The following is a 14,019-nucleotide window of genomic DNA, read 5'->3' as shown; positions in this document are numbered from 1 at the left end:
ATAAACAGTGGTAAGCAAGCCCCATTTAAGGGAATAATTGTTCCTAAAGCTATTTTCAAGCGCATCTTGGATCTTTCAAGGCGAAAAGCTGATAAAATAAATAAAGGTTGCAGAAATTTCCATAAGACAATCTTTACTCCAAAAATGATGGAATAGAAGATTGTGCCTTCAACGTTGCGCTAACTGGTTTGGACAGGCAGCTACTTAGAAAAAACACAAAACTACTTCACTTTTGTTCCGATATTTCGCCAGAGCTTTTCCACTAAGTTAACTTTCTGGCGTCAGAGAAAGTCTCAGGGTGCAATATTCTGTTTTATTATTCTTGGGTTTACTCAATTGGATGAATCTTTCAAGAGTATTATGTAGATGGGTGAAATAGTTTAAGTACTAGTCTGGAACTCCCCACGTAAGACTTCTAACGGCAAATATCTTCAGCAAATCAGAGCTGTTTTGGAGAAGCTTGATGGCATTTAGGTTGGAGTACTGTCGAAGAAAGAAGCTCCCAGTAACCTGCCAAACCCGAACATTTACAGAGAAAGTGCTCAACTGTCTCCTTCTCTGAAAGGTCCCCACAGCTTCTGCAACGAAGTTTTCGAAATAGCAAACGGAAGAATGGAGCTGCATCTGTTCTGCGCTTTTCTGAGAAATAAGTTGTGCAATTTTAATACCAGTCAGGGCAATGCCGATGACCGGATGGGAGACTTCTGACACCAATTTAGTCGACTCCTTCCTGGCAAGCTCATCAGCAATTTCAAACCAGCAAATAGTAATGTTTAGTTAGTGTCAGAAACTTGGTTGTAAGCAAGGCAAGGTGTTGGCAAATCAGCTGATTTATTTATTTTTTTCTTTCGATGTGTCCATGTAGCTGTCAGCACAGAATAAAACAAGGCGAATTAATACCTTGCCGTGACAATTAAACATTGTTGTTGGTCTAGTGCCACCACCTTCAATAAATACGCCTTGGCTATATGTAAAGCCAGTTGATGAACATTGAAATATTTTTCAAATACGTTTCGAACTGTATTGAAAATAATTGATGGAAGAAGCTATAGGAAAGGAATTTATTTGTTCTTTTTCATTCTCTTTTACCTATCACAAATTAGAGATTGCTTTACAAAAAATAATTATGTTATTTTTATAAATGTCGCTTTTGAAAAATAAATTTGATTAATGAAGAGAATTATATATTATACATAAGTACACATATGGAGAAAAATATTGTAGTTTAGTTTATTGTTGAAAAGGAAATAATTAATATTATGCAATAGTATCGCAGATATAGCAATTTTGAGTATTTTTAAACTGCAATTTTCTTTTTTACACTTATAATAAACATCATTTAATAATAAGATTTACCAATTCCGCACATATTTTGTGTTTAGTTATCGATAATTCATGCGATACATCGATATTTTCTTCAAGTCCCTATCCACAACGAGTAGCGAAGAATAATTAAATTTTTAAATTTATTGAATATTTGCGCCGCCGATTCGAACTTTCGCTTTGATGCGAACTTTTTATGGCTGAAATAATAAACACGTAGTAAAACAGCAACAACAACAAAACAATGGGACACGAGTAGGTGATAAAAGGCAAAAGCGGCAGCGAGTAACAATAAAGCGATAAGCACCACTAAACGTATGAATGCATGTGTGTATATATGTATGTTCTCTTGCTCGTTTAATTAATGCGCTTAATAATTTAAAAGAGAAGAGATAGCCTGCTTTTGCAAATATCTACATATATGTTAGCATGTGTGTGGGTGTGTGTGTGTGTGTGTATGCAAAATAATCACTATTCCAATCGTTTCTACTCAATGTGCGCGGTGCTTGTGCTCTCAAAATACCGTGGCCGTATACGCTCGCTGTTTAAATTATCGGATGGATGAATGGAATGGTATTTAGTCACAAACACACACATACACATCCATTTGGCAGCCCAGCCATAAGTAAACTGCTTAAATATTGCATGAAATTAAAAACTAAGTGATTTCAAAACAAATACATATGTATGTATGCATGTATGTATGTATGTATATTGTCATAGCTCAGATCTCCATATGCAAAATTGGCAATGAAGACATGCATGGATACAAAAATATGTAGGTGCAATAAATTATGATGTCTGTAAACATGAAAATAGCTCCAGACATAGGCTATTGATAAATTTCTTTTTACACATGCATACATACATACATACATACATACATATATATACATATATATTTCACAAGTCAGCAAATAGATGTTTTTAGTCTTTTCTAAATTGGGTATTACTGGTCCGACTTTTCGATATCACTTGCTACCAAATTTTCCTGTTATAATTTTTTTTTTATTTGGGAAAAAAGTTACGATCCTTTTTTGTTTACGTGTCACGACTACTAGTGGATCAAGCTCGTGGTGAACTTTCACACAGAAATTGTGCCCGCAGTACAATATTTAATTGCCAATTTTAGATTTTGTTTTCTAAAATGAAACCCAAAGGTTTTTATAGACCGGCCCACTCTAAAAGGAAGCTTTTCAAGCCTATTTAGATAAGTTCTTGGATACGCAGGTTTTATATGTCGAGATTCGCCGTGCATTCCGAGCGATTAGAAGGGATTCAGAAAAAGTTCACTAAATTTGCGTTCTGTCGATCGCCATTGTGCAATCTTGAAGGTAGAATTTTGAATCTATAGAGTCTGTAAAGCGGATGCAAAATTCAAGGTATTACTTTCATAAAGGATATTATGAAAAACAGAACTGATTCGCCTGAATTATTATCACTTTTTCCTTTTTTGCACTTTTGTCAGACCTCTAAGAAAACAGTCTAGGGTCTACCTAAAATATCGATCAACTTCTTATGACTTGAGTAATCCATAAGTTTAAATCGTTATTTAATAGCAGCGGATTATCGCGTAACTCTGGATCCATTGTTAATATGGTACAAATAGTCCGAGCAAGTGCGCAAATTAATTAGAATCCTTCTATAATAGACTCGCGGTCAAGCATAATAGACCACATCAGAGGTCGCAGTGCACTATGGCTCTTTAAAACTGAACGAATATCATATCAGTAAAAGTACTACTACTTTTCTATAAATAATACATGGGCTGAAAAGTCCCGCGCCTTTTCGAAATTGACTTTATTCATTAACGTAATTTCCATCAAGAACAAGCAATCACTCCAGCGCCACTTTTGTAGAACAATTTATCTTTTGCCTCAAAATAGGCCTCAGTTTCAGCAACAACCTCTTGATTCAAGCGAAATTTCTTAACGCCGAGCATTCTAGAGCTTTCTCCTTTCTATGAATATAATGTCCTGACATTTTAACAGCTGTGTTTTCGAGGTTTAGGTTAGGTTAAGTTTGGCAGCCGCATCGCACATAGAAACAACGATGCCACTTAGACCACGAAATGGGTCCGTTGTGAGCCGCGGGGGCTGAGCTACATTTCCCTCTCCATATTAAACCATCCTGAGCTTTTGACAAAGCGTAAAAGGTTGTTGATACCTAAAATGTATAGATTATCTATATTCGTTAAGAAGTAGGATTTTAAAAATCGGTTCCTGCTTCTGGCTAGAGCTGGGCATATGCAAAAAAGGTGTTGAATTGTTTCCAACTCCTCAACATTTCTGCAGCTTCGACAGAAATCATGCTTGTAAACGCCCAATCTCTTTGCATGATTTCCTATGAGACAATGTCCTGTGAGGGCCCCTACTAAGTCTATTCAGCTATATAATACTCTTGTACAGACGAAAATTTAGCCTTGGCCTTGTTTGCCTAGCAATTTCACAGGTGTTAACGCCAATCCATCTTTGATTTGCAGAACTGATTAATGCGTCCTTAATGAGAAGCTTATAAGTTTCGAGAGGTATCTCCATAAAATTACTTATGTCTGGCACACAGGTACCTTCTCTTGCAAGTTGGTTTGCTCTACAGTTCCCTGGTATATCTCTGTGTCCTGGGACCCAGCATAAGATTATATGATATTGCTTGGCCATCTCATTTAGAGATTGGCGACAACGTAAGACACTCCTTGATGTTGTTTGGAATACATCCAGGGCTCGTAGGGCAGCTTGGCTGTCTGATAGAATGCAGATATCCGTTGATGATATTCTGTTTATCCTTAACCATTTTAAGGCTTCATGAATAGCGTTTATTTCTGCTTGAAAAACACTACAGTCATCCGGTAGTTGAAAGGTGTTTTCAAGGTTAGATTAACTAAAAAAAAAAGAGGTGATAGCAATAAAACTAGTGCCATCTTTTTTTTGTTTTCAAGGTTAGTATTAACTCAAAAAAAAGAGGTTTGTCCATGTGTTTTTGTCCATGTGGCATGTTTCGGATCATTGTCCTGTCTAAGTAATATTTCGACGAAAAACCCAACTTTTCAGTGGTGGGTCTTAAATTTTAATTTATAATATTTATTTATACATATGTATATGTATCTTGTCCATTACTTCTTCGATGAATAAATGAGTAATAAAATAAAAACTAAAAACAAATGAATTAAAGATTAATAAAATAAAATAACACTAAGTTGTAGTGTAGTACTAAAAATAAAATATTATTTTTATTTAAATAAATAAGTTTATGGCCTATGCTAAATTATGCCTTCGTATCTACGCGGCGCCAATACTTTTTTCGGTGTGCGTATGTATCCATTAATCAGTGACGCGTGTCGGTAAGTACCCGGCTCGTGGCTTGTTTTCAGCAAAATTTTCAAAAACTCTTTCCACCGTAGGAATTTGAGTCTCTATGGACGTTAGTTAGTGCTGCCCTATCCAATCGCCCTTTAGCCATATGCAGTTCTGCTTAAACACACTTCCTCTCATTTGATCTAGGCCAGATATGTTCCTTTTGTTTTTGTGTAAAATTATTTATTAACTCCAAAACTCGCCCCACTTGGGTGCAACAAAATGCACACAAAATATTTTCAATTATACATATGTATGTCAGATCATATAAAATATTCGCAAGTCTCTATAACAGTGTTGAGACATGCATACATACATAAAAAATATGCATCTTTATTTGCCTCTATTTGATTGTTATATGCACACATACACACACTCGTACTGATATCAAATAAACATCTTCAATTTAATTTTTGGTACAAATACAACAAACTGTGCACCACTGCAGTGTTTATTTATATTTATTATTAGCGCAGGGTTAAACAGAATTAGTTATTGATTCGGTGATGTGATACTTAAGCCATTCTAAACACATCTGTAGATACATATTGTACCTTTATGCATACACATGCAAACTAGGTGAATGGCATCCTCTGAAAACGGTTAACAAATATTTAAATACATATTTGCTTTTCAAGAAACCTTACTGCAGCACTTAATCCACAAATGCAAATGTTTACAGCCCGTTCGAAGGTCTAATTTAGTTGTTAGCTGGTTCGGAACTCTTCATCATCCTCACAGCACATAATTTATGTTATGACATGAACAACATACAGATGAACATACGAGTAAAATTGAACGAATAACAAACAAAGACTTGATTTGTTCAACATACACATTTACATACATATGTATGCAAGTATGGTATATGTAATGTGTGAATGAAATGTATGAAAGCCTGATCCAAATACCAATTTTTGTTATTCATCTAAGAATAATAAAGTAAAAATGATTTATGGAATACAATTTCAACACAATTTCTCAGTATCTTGTTGACAGTTTGTGGCCATATCTGTCGAATGGCTCGAATGATATTTGATATATGTATGTATGTACATATGTACATAAGTGACGGAATTGGAAAGGATTGGAAATGTGGGTAGTGGGAAATTTTTTCAAGCACTATGGAAATATTGGCCATCGCAGTTAAAGCACAGAGGCTTATAGGCCTTATCCGTTTTTCGAGGGAAACAGTCTGTAGCTCATCCATTTCTCAGCACATCTGATGCAAAAATGTCCCATATACATATGTAGGTATGTATGTAAAGCTCAAAGTAGAGGTGCCATACCATAACACCATAACTTTAACCGTAGTACAGTGACCGACAAATGTCTACATACAACCCCCATTTCCACTGGATTGAAAGTTCAAAAACTTTACTGAAAAATGTGTTTACACAGTTTTATTTGAAAACTTTTTCTAATTATTATAAACTTAAAAAAATCCATACATTAACATAAAATAGCAAAGCTATGGCAAAAAAACCTAAAACCAATGTTGACAAAAGTCTACAGTACACAAATATCTTACTCCAGTGTGAAAAACTTCACTTAACTCTAAGTAATATTGCTTCTTAGTATTTAGTTGGTCTACCATTAGCATCAATTACAGCTTGAAGTCGTTGTGGCGGTGGATGTGACTAAATTTGTTAACTCTGCAGAAATTATATTATTCCAAGCTTCTATTAGTCGTTCATGAGTACTGAAGCTCTTGAAATCGGATTTTTGCTAATTTTTCGATCTAAAATTTCCCAGACATGTTCAATAATATTGAAATCTGGGCTTTGCAATGGTGTATTTAATTGCCTTGGAGCATGGTAAAGCAGCCAATCCTTCACAATGTGTGCTGCGTGCTTTGGATCGTTATCCTGTTGAAAGATCCAACATGGATCAAGCTCCAAATCATCCACTGAAGACTTTAGATTAGCTTCCAATGGTGATTTGTACTCATAACGATCCATACTTCCTTCAATAAATACTAATCTTCCAACTCCAGATGCAGCAACAGCTCCCCAAACCATTAAATTGTCCCCACCATGCTTCACTGTTGATACTAAATTCTTCGGACTCAGTACAGTATTTTTTTTCCTCCACACTTTTGCTCTTCCATCGCTACCGAATATATTAAACTTCGACTCATCTGTAAACAAAACTTTTTGCCAAAAATCCATCCCCTTTTCTCTGTATGACTTGGCGAACTCAAGGCCAAGTTTACGGTTTTTTAGAAATAAGAGGCTTTTTTCGTTGTGTTCTACTATGAAAGCCGTTTTTGGTCAGTGCTCTTTGAATTGTTCTGGGATGAACACACTTGTTGGACGAGCTTGCTATATCCTCGGCCAATTTCGGAGCAGAAACTTTTGGAATTCTGTACACTTCCTTTAGAATCAAGCTGACGTCTCTGCGAGATAGTTTACTCCGGCTTATTTTCGGTGGAACCACTATTTTTAAAGTTTTTTACAATGGTCTGGACTGTTGTACGACTTAAGTTTAAGATTTTTAAAATTTCGCCACATGATTTGGTTTCTTCCCTGTGCTGAATAACTAAATTTCTAACGTCAACTGATATTTCTTTTCGAGGAGCCATTGTAGATGCTTAAGTATTCAAATTGCAACTAAAATCTATCTTAGCAAAGCAACAAACATAAGAAAAGGAAAAAAAACAGACAAACGGTATTTTACCGTTATCACAACATAGGATATCAGAGTACAAGCTAGGAAAACGGTTCTGTATGTACACTTTTGTCAACGCTTTTTTGCGTTTTCTTAGCTTACCTGTGTTGTTTTATGTTAAAGAATGGATTTGTTTTAGTGAAGTCGATTAGAAAAAGATTTCAAATGAAATTGCATAAACAACTTTTTTAGAGAAAGTGTTTGTACTTTGTAAAGAACGAAAGGGAGGGGTGTATGTATACTTCTGTTGGCCACTGTATTAACCATAACGATATTTACTGTCATAAATTATTGGTGAAATAGCCATAAGGAGCTGATATTTATGTACATATAAATACTATCACTTATTTGTGAATTTCGAAGAGCAGAAGCTAAAGAAAAGGTAACAACGTGTGCAGTGACGAGGAAATGAGTAATTTCTTCATTAAATAATGACTTTAGGCCTCTCCTTTCGCCAAGACTTAGCAAGTGGCGAAGAGCTGAAGCAAATGGACATATGTCGGCAACGTGGGAAGAGAGCTGCGTTGATTTACATGTGCTGATAAGGCAGTGCGGCCTAATGAGCTATAGCCATACTCGCTAGCGGCGAATGTTACCCATGCAAATTTTTCGTCAAGTTAATCTAGCTTAGGGATAGCGAGCGCGGAAACGGAATAAAGGAGGCCTATTATATGCCACAGCAAATCAACAATGAGCGGGTTATAGTTACGCTGAAAAAACAAAATTGAATTGATCTGTCGGGTACGATTATGACTGCCACATTATGGTGTGTCACCTCTAATCGATTACAGTGTTGCCCATGAATTCGTTCGATCAGCAGATTTATTTGGTAGTGGTTATGGCACTTCTACTTTGAGCTTCTGTCTGAACGGATAACAGTGACTGAATTGTTTTTGAATTTGTTTTCATGGAGTGTTGCGATTCATAGAACAACTTTCCAAGCGTTGGCTTACTTGTAGCGTCTGAGTAAATCAAAGAGCATTTATCAAGCTTCTGCTACTAATTGCAGCTACTTCCTGCTTTCTTTGCGGCCTATTGTGGCAATAGTTTTTTTAAGATGGAAGCATCTACAACAAGCCATTTCAAATGTGTGCCTATGCAGACGATATACTAATAATGGCAAAAACTAGAAATGAGCTGCAGGCTGCGTTCAAAAAGCTGGAGGAAAGAATACATCTACTTGGACTGATAATCAATGCAGAAAAAAGATTGTATCCAATGATCTGGAGTGTGGGGCATACAGATTCCAATGTGTAAATGAGTTCACCTACTTGGGCATTACATTGTCAGCCAACCAAGACAAGTCGGTCGCAATCAATGGCAGAATGCGGTCAGCCAACAAAGTATATAATGCTAATCTAAAATTGCTCAGATCTAAAATATTATCGCGTGAGCAAAAATTAAGAATGTATAAAGCTCTGATACGACCTGTGCTTACATATGGCTGTTGGAACTATGGACGCTGAAAGCTAACGAGCCAAAACAGCTAATGTGCTTTGAAAGAAAGGTGCTCCGAAAGATCTATGCTCCATTTAGACTGGCAGATGGCACTTATCGCATTAGGCACTATGCCGAACTGGAAGATATAGTTACGAACGAAACTATAATAAGATTTGTTAAATGTCAACAACTTAGATGGCTGGGGCATGTGGCTAGAATGGAGGTTTGCCATTGTCTGCCGAGAGGCGACCGCTAGTAGAAAGAAAGTTTTTCCATCGGTTTTGGCGTTTCATGCACGGAGATTCGAATCTACACACTTTCGAATGGTAGTCACACACCAACTCTTGCGGCTAGAGCGGCCGCCAAAAATATGATTAGCTAAATTAAAAAAACCAGTAGCTAAGTAAAGAAAAGTGTTCGGACCCATTAAAAATGAAGATGGCAGCTACAGAATTAGGTACAACTCGGAATTGAACGAACTTATCCAAGACGAGACAGCTGTGCGTTTTGTAAAGGCGTAGCGTATGCGGTGGCTAGGTCACGTGCTCCGTATGCCTGCTGAATTCGCTGTAAGGAAAGCCATGACTGGAAAGATAATTGGTGCGAAGGCGAAGGGAATACCGAGAAACCGATGGATAGACGCAGTAGGAAGCGATCTCACAGCAATGGGAACTCGCAACTACGAAGGAAAAGCAAGCGATAGAACACTTTGGAGGAGTTTTGTGAAGGAAGCTTTGACGCACCCCGCGTTGTAATGCTGTGAATGATGAATGAGTAGAGTGTATAGTGTGTGTATAGTGTATACGAGTACCTATTTCTGTATGTAAATGAGTTCATTAAGTACGATTTTTAAAAATCCTGCAATTAAATTTTTGCCGCATTCTCTGTCTACATATGCGTTTCAAGTTACTGCCACTTCTCACTTACAAGTTGATAAATTTGTTGAAATAAGCTATGAGACACTGGTTGTGTGCGTTCTAACGCTAAAGCTGGATGGTAGAGTACGTTTAAATTGTCCCATCAAAATGGCGTAGTAGTAGCAGCAGAGCAGAGTAGTAGTAGTAGAGCAATCAACAGTGGCAATTCTTTAAACTGTCATAGCTATGATTATTGCTCTATCATGAATATGAGTATCTCATAAAGATGATGAGGCGCCGTTGTCAATATCGGCGTTGATAGAAGCATCATAATGGTTGGCGTTAATGTAAGTTCTTTGTGAAATTTATTGTTATAGTTCTCGTTACTTTTCTTTTTAATAAAGTTATTTTGTGCGCTACAGAAGCTCCACTTTGCTTTTCAGCTATGCACATTCTTACAAACATGCATACATACAGTTAGTTACGTACATACGTGACGGAAGATGAAATGTGGCAACGCTGTAGTGAATGGTGGGTATGAGGAATTATAAAAGAGGGAGGGGGAATTGGTGAGGAGATGGCGGTAACGAGGACGCCGCTGAAGCGCCAACAGCAATAGCGCCAGCAACGGAGAGTATCTTCGTCCAACTACCGAATTTGAATGACCTTTTTCGGTCGAAACGTCAAAGTGTGAATGCCGAAGTTTCGGCAAAAGCCAAAACCAACTAACGAATTTACTTGTTCGTGCTAACGAACAGTTGAACGAAGATTTCCAAACGATGAAACTACAAGCAAACGGCAGTCAAAGATGAATAGATGCGATAGCGAAGAGTAAAACATGCACGTACACATACTAACAAACATGGTTGTAACACCTACACATCTACACAGCTATGCGTACAAAATCTCGAGAGAGTAGAGAGTACTCAATGCATAGAGAGCGTCAAATCAAAATCAACAATACCATTAACGTCGCTCCCATTTTACCACATCCACAACAAACCACTACTCTTCTGAAAATCACCCAAGCCATTCTGAACTGAATTCGCCGCAGTAAAATTGCAAAGGTTTACTCGCACCACAAGTCCAAAGCTCTGCTCGCCACCACCCATGCGTCAAACCATTCAATCAGCCGACCGACCGGCCGGACGCCTTGGTGGTTCGGCTGAACGAATGTCGCGCTCGACATTGCACTCATTGCCACACAATCATCGAATTTCGATATTATATTCGAAAGTCAGTTTGGATGAGCGTAGCAGCGAACAGCGGCTGCTGCTCTAAAACCACACGCACAAGTACTCACTAACAAACACTCACATCGACGCAACCGGCGTGCCATTGCTTTGGTAGTGGTTGAAAAAGGCGCGCGGCGAATTCGAGGTGGTGCTGGCACTCGCTCTCAATTTCCAAATGCGCTGCGTTCTGATTGTGTGCTAGTATGCGTTTTTTACCCGTGTGTGGGTAAGAGTATAGAGTTTATGTTTGCCTGTGCGCGCGCAAGATTGAATGTAACTGTGTGTGTGTGCATGTATGGCCTCGGCTGCTACCGTACTAGCAACAACAAAAAGGATCATAAAGAGCGCATATAAAAGATGAAGAAATCTACAACAAATACAGCAAAAGCGAACACTTTTATAAAATACAGCGCAATAACGTGCGACGACGTAATATGGAAAAAATTTTAATGTTGAAAACTAAGCGAGAAAAAATAGAAATGGCGAAAGGCGATGAAGAAAAATTATGCAAGAAGTAGTAAAATTTTTAAGAAACAAGGTATTAATTTCTCAGCGCTCATACATATTTATATGTATAGGCATGTATGTATGGATGTAAGCGTATTTTGTATCGCTTTAGATACATTTTTAAACTTGAATTGTTTGAGTTAGAAAATGTGCACGTACATACATACATACATACCAACATATGCAAATAGGCAAAATTTATTTTGTAATGCCTCAAAGGAGTAGCAAGTCAAGAATTTGGCTGCGATCAAATATCAATAAGATATAGATTTAAACTGAATTTAATGTAACTCTCTTTGCGCGGGTGCACACTTGGATGTTTAGGCTTTTCTAACAGGCGCCTGCTATGCTGACAGCTCATGGCGGCCATTTTTTTTTACGGCGTCTGACAAATCTGTGGTTTATTATTCAATCATTGATGTCGCATCACTGTGTTGAGTTAAAGGATTAAGCAGGCCGATTGTCACTTATGACGGATTTGAGGCGTTTTTTTTTTTTTTAATTTTTCCTCTTAGTGCTAATCACGTTTCGCGCGGTATATTATTATCTAAAAGTGTAATAAAGTAGACATTCATAGATATGGGAAAAGAAATGAAAGCATATTTAAAGTGGGAAAGAGCTATTTGTTTTAAATAATTTTTATGTATGTATGCCCATGCAAATATTTAGAGTTAAAGGTTTGATCATCTCTTGGTAATTGGTAATGATAATTAATATAATAAAGAAAGAGACGGTGAATGGCTATAGACTTGAATATCGAATTCAGAGATTTCAAGCAACAAGGGCAGATAATAATCGCAAGGTGTTTCAAGTGCGATGGTTCGCTGTAAGGTTTTGCATCGTTAATCGTTGGAAAAAATCTGTGGTACCAGACTATTTTTTAACCGGTTAACATAGCACAATGAACACTCTTTATATACATATGTATGTATGCACGTATGCGGCAATCCTTGGTCTTCTTTTGCGTGGGCTTTGTCACATTCATTGCCTTCAATATCGATGTTTGGCATAAATCCAGTAGAATTTTATTTTGGGCTTTGGTGAAAAATGTGTAAACGCCGATGAATCGAGTCAATAAGTTGTGTAGAAGTGCTAGGACTCTGAATGTCGTCGAGACACGATCTACTGCCGCTTTTCCTTGCCCCACGTTGGTTTCAACAAGAGCCTCAGCCTAATAAATGCATAAATGCAGCCTAATAAATTGCATCACACACTTTCAGATGATTTAAATTCAATTCAATTTATATATTATAGTAGCCTGGCTCACTCTCAATTTACCTAAAAACTTAACTTAGGAATATAAAACATACAACTCTCTAATTTTTTTAAGTTAAGTTGAGCTTTGGCTAACAAGAAACACGCAAACACGTATGGTAAGCTGTAGTAAGCTATGGTAAGTTAAGTAAAATTGTGTCTAGGGCTTGGTCGTTGTCATGCCATTCTCCATCTTCATAGTTTCGCTGAGCTTCAAATGAAGTGGCATGAAACTAGCAAGCGCAGGACACCGACAGCGTTGGAAAAGTGAGGATTACTCTTATGGAAAAGTTTTTTTGGAATGGTCGCAAATGTCGACAAATGCTTGGGTATTTTATGGCTCTTCCCCATAAGCCTGCATGTTCGACCACTTGTCTGAAAAGTGTTTTAACCCGATTTTAAGCCGCTTATCCCAACTACATAAATCTGACGGATTTACAGAAGTGGTCATAGACTCGCTCAACTTCTGATAGTACATATTTCGGATGGTCGGGGAACCATTACGTTCGTCGATTGTTACGCACAGAAATTTTATTTATTTGACGAAAGTTAGCTGTGTGCCATTTAAATTGACTACGCCGGGTGTTCCAAGTTAATGCCAGGTCTTACGTTTTTACGTCAGAGAATGTCAGCTTCACGCCAACTTTCCACGTATGTATTCGAAATGTGTTGTGGAATGGCCTAAGGTCGGGAGTCCTATGTCGTGGGCCAAATCATGTTGATGTTTGGTGGCAGAGAACTGAAGCTTTTCTACTATTTACGACGGCCGCTAGAGACGAAAGGGGTTGTACGTGACTGCCATTTGGTAGAGCTCGGGTTCGATTCCCTCTGTAGGCATGAAATATATACAAATGATAGAAAAAGCTTTCTGTGATATCGAGCGCCTCTTGGCAGGCAACGGCAAACATCAGAGTGTATTTCCATCGTCGCTAAGTCGTTTCTGTATTTATTTCCCTCAGCCTATTAGCGTTGAGTTGATGTTCATAATTAACAGACGGGAATGTGTATTTTAGTCGACAGCCATCCGTTACCACGGGAAAATTTTGATCTCCTAACCCGCCGGACGATACTTTCACTATAACTTTCAAAGAATAAACATATTCTTATATTAAAAATGGGAAACAGTGAATTTCGATTTTTTCGAATGTTTGGTGATGTCAAATGCGAATTCGAAGGTGTTCGTGCCACGACTAGTAACCGTGCACGAAATATGCAATCATTACAATATACCAGATGCTAGGGAACAATCAAGACAATGGACCTCCTTGCGGTAAATCGAAGTCGAATAAGGCCAAGATGAGTATGCCAGCCAAAAAGATTGTGGTGTCAATTTTTTTGGGATGAGCGGGACTCCATTCAATTCGTTTATCTTGGAGTGCTAAT

This window comes from Anastrepha obliqua, chromosome 4 (genome assembly GCF_027943255.1).
Source record: "Anastrepha obliqua isolate idAnaObli1 chromosome 4, idAnaObli1_1.0, whole genome shotgun sequence".
Lineage (NCBI taxonomy): Eukaryota > Metazoa > Arthropoda > Insecta > Diptera > Tephritidae > Anastrepha > Anastrepha obliqua.
This window is presented reverse-complemented; position numbering follows the sequence as displayed.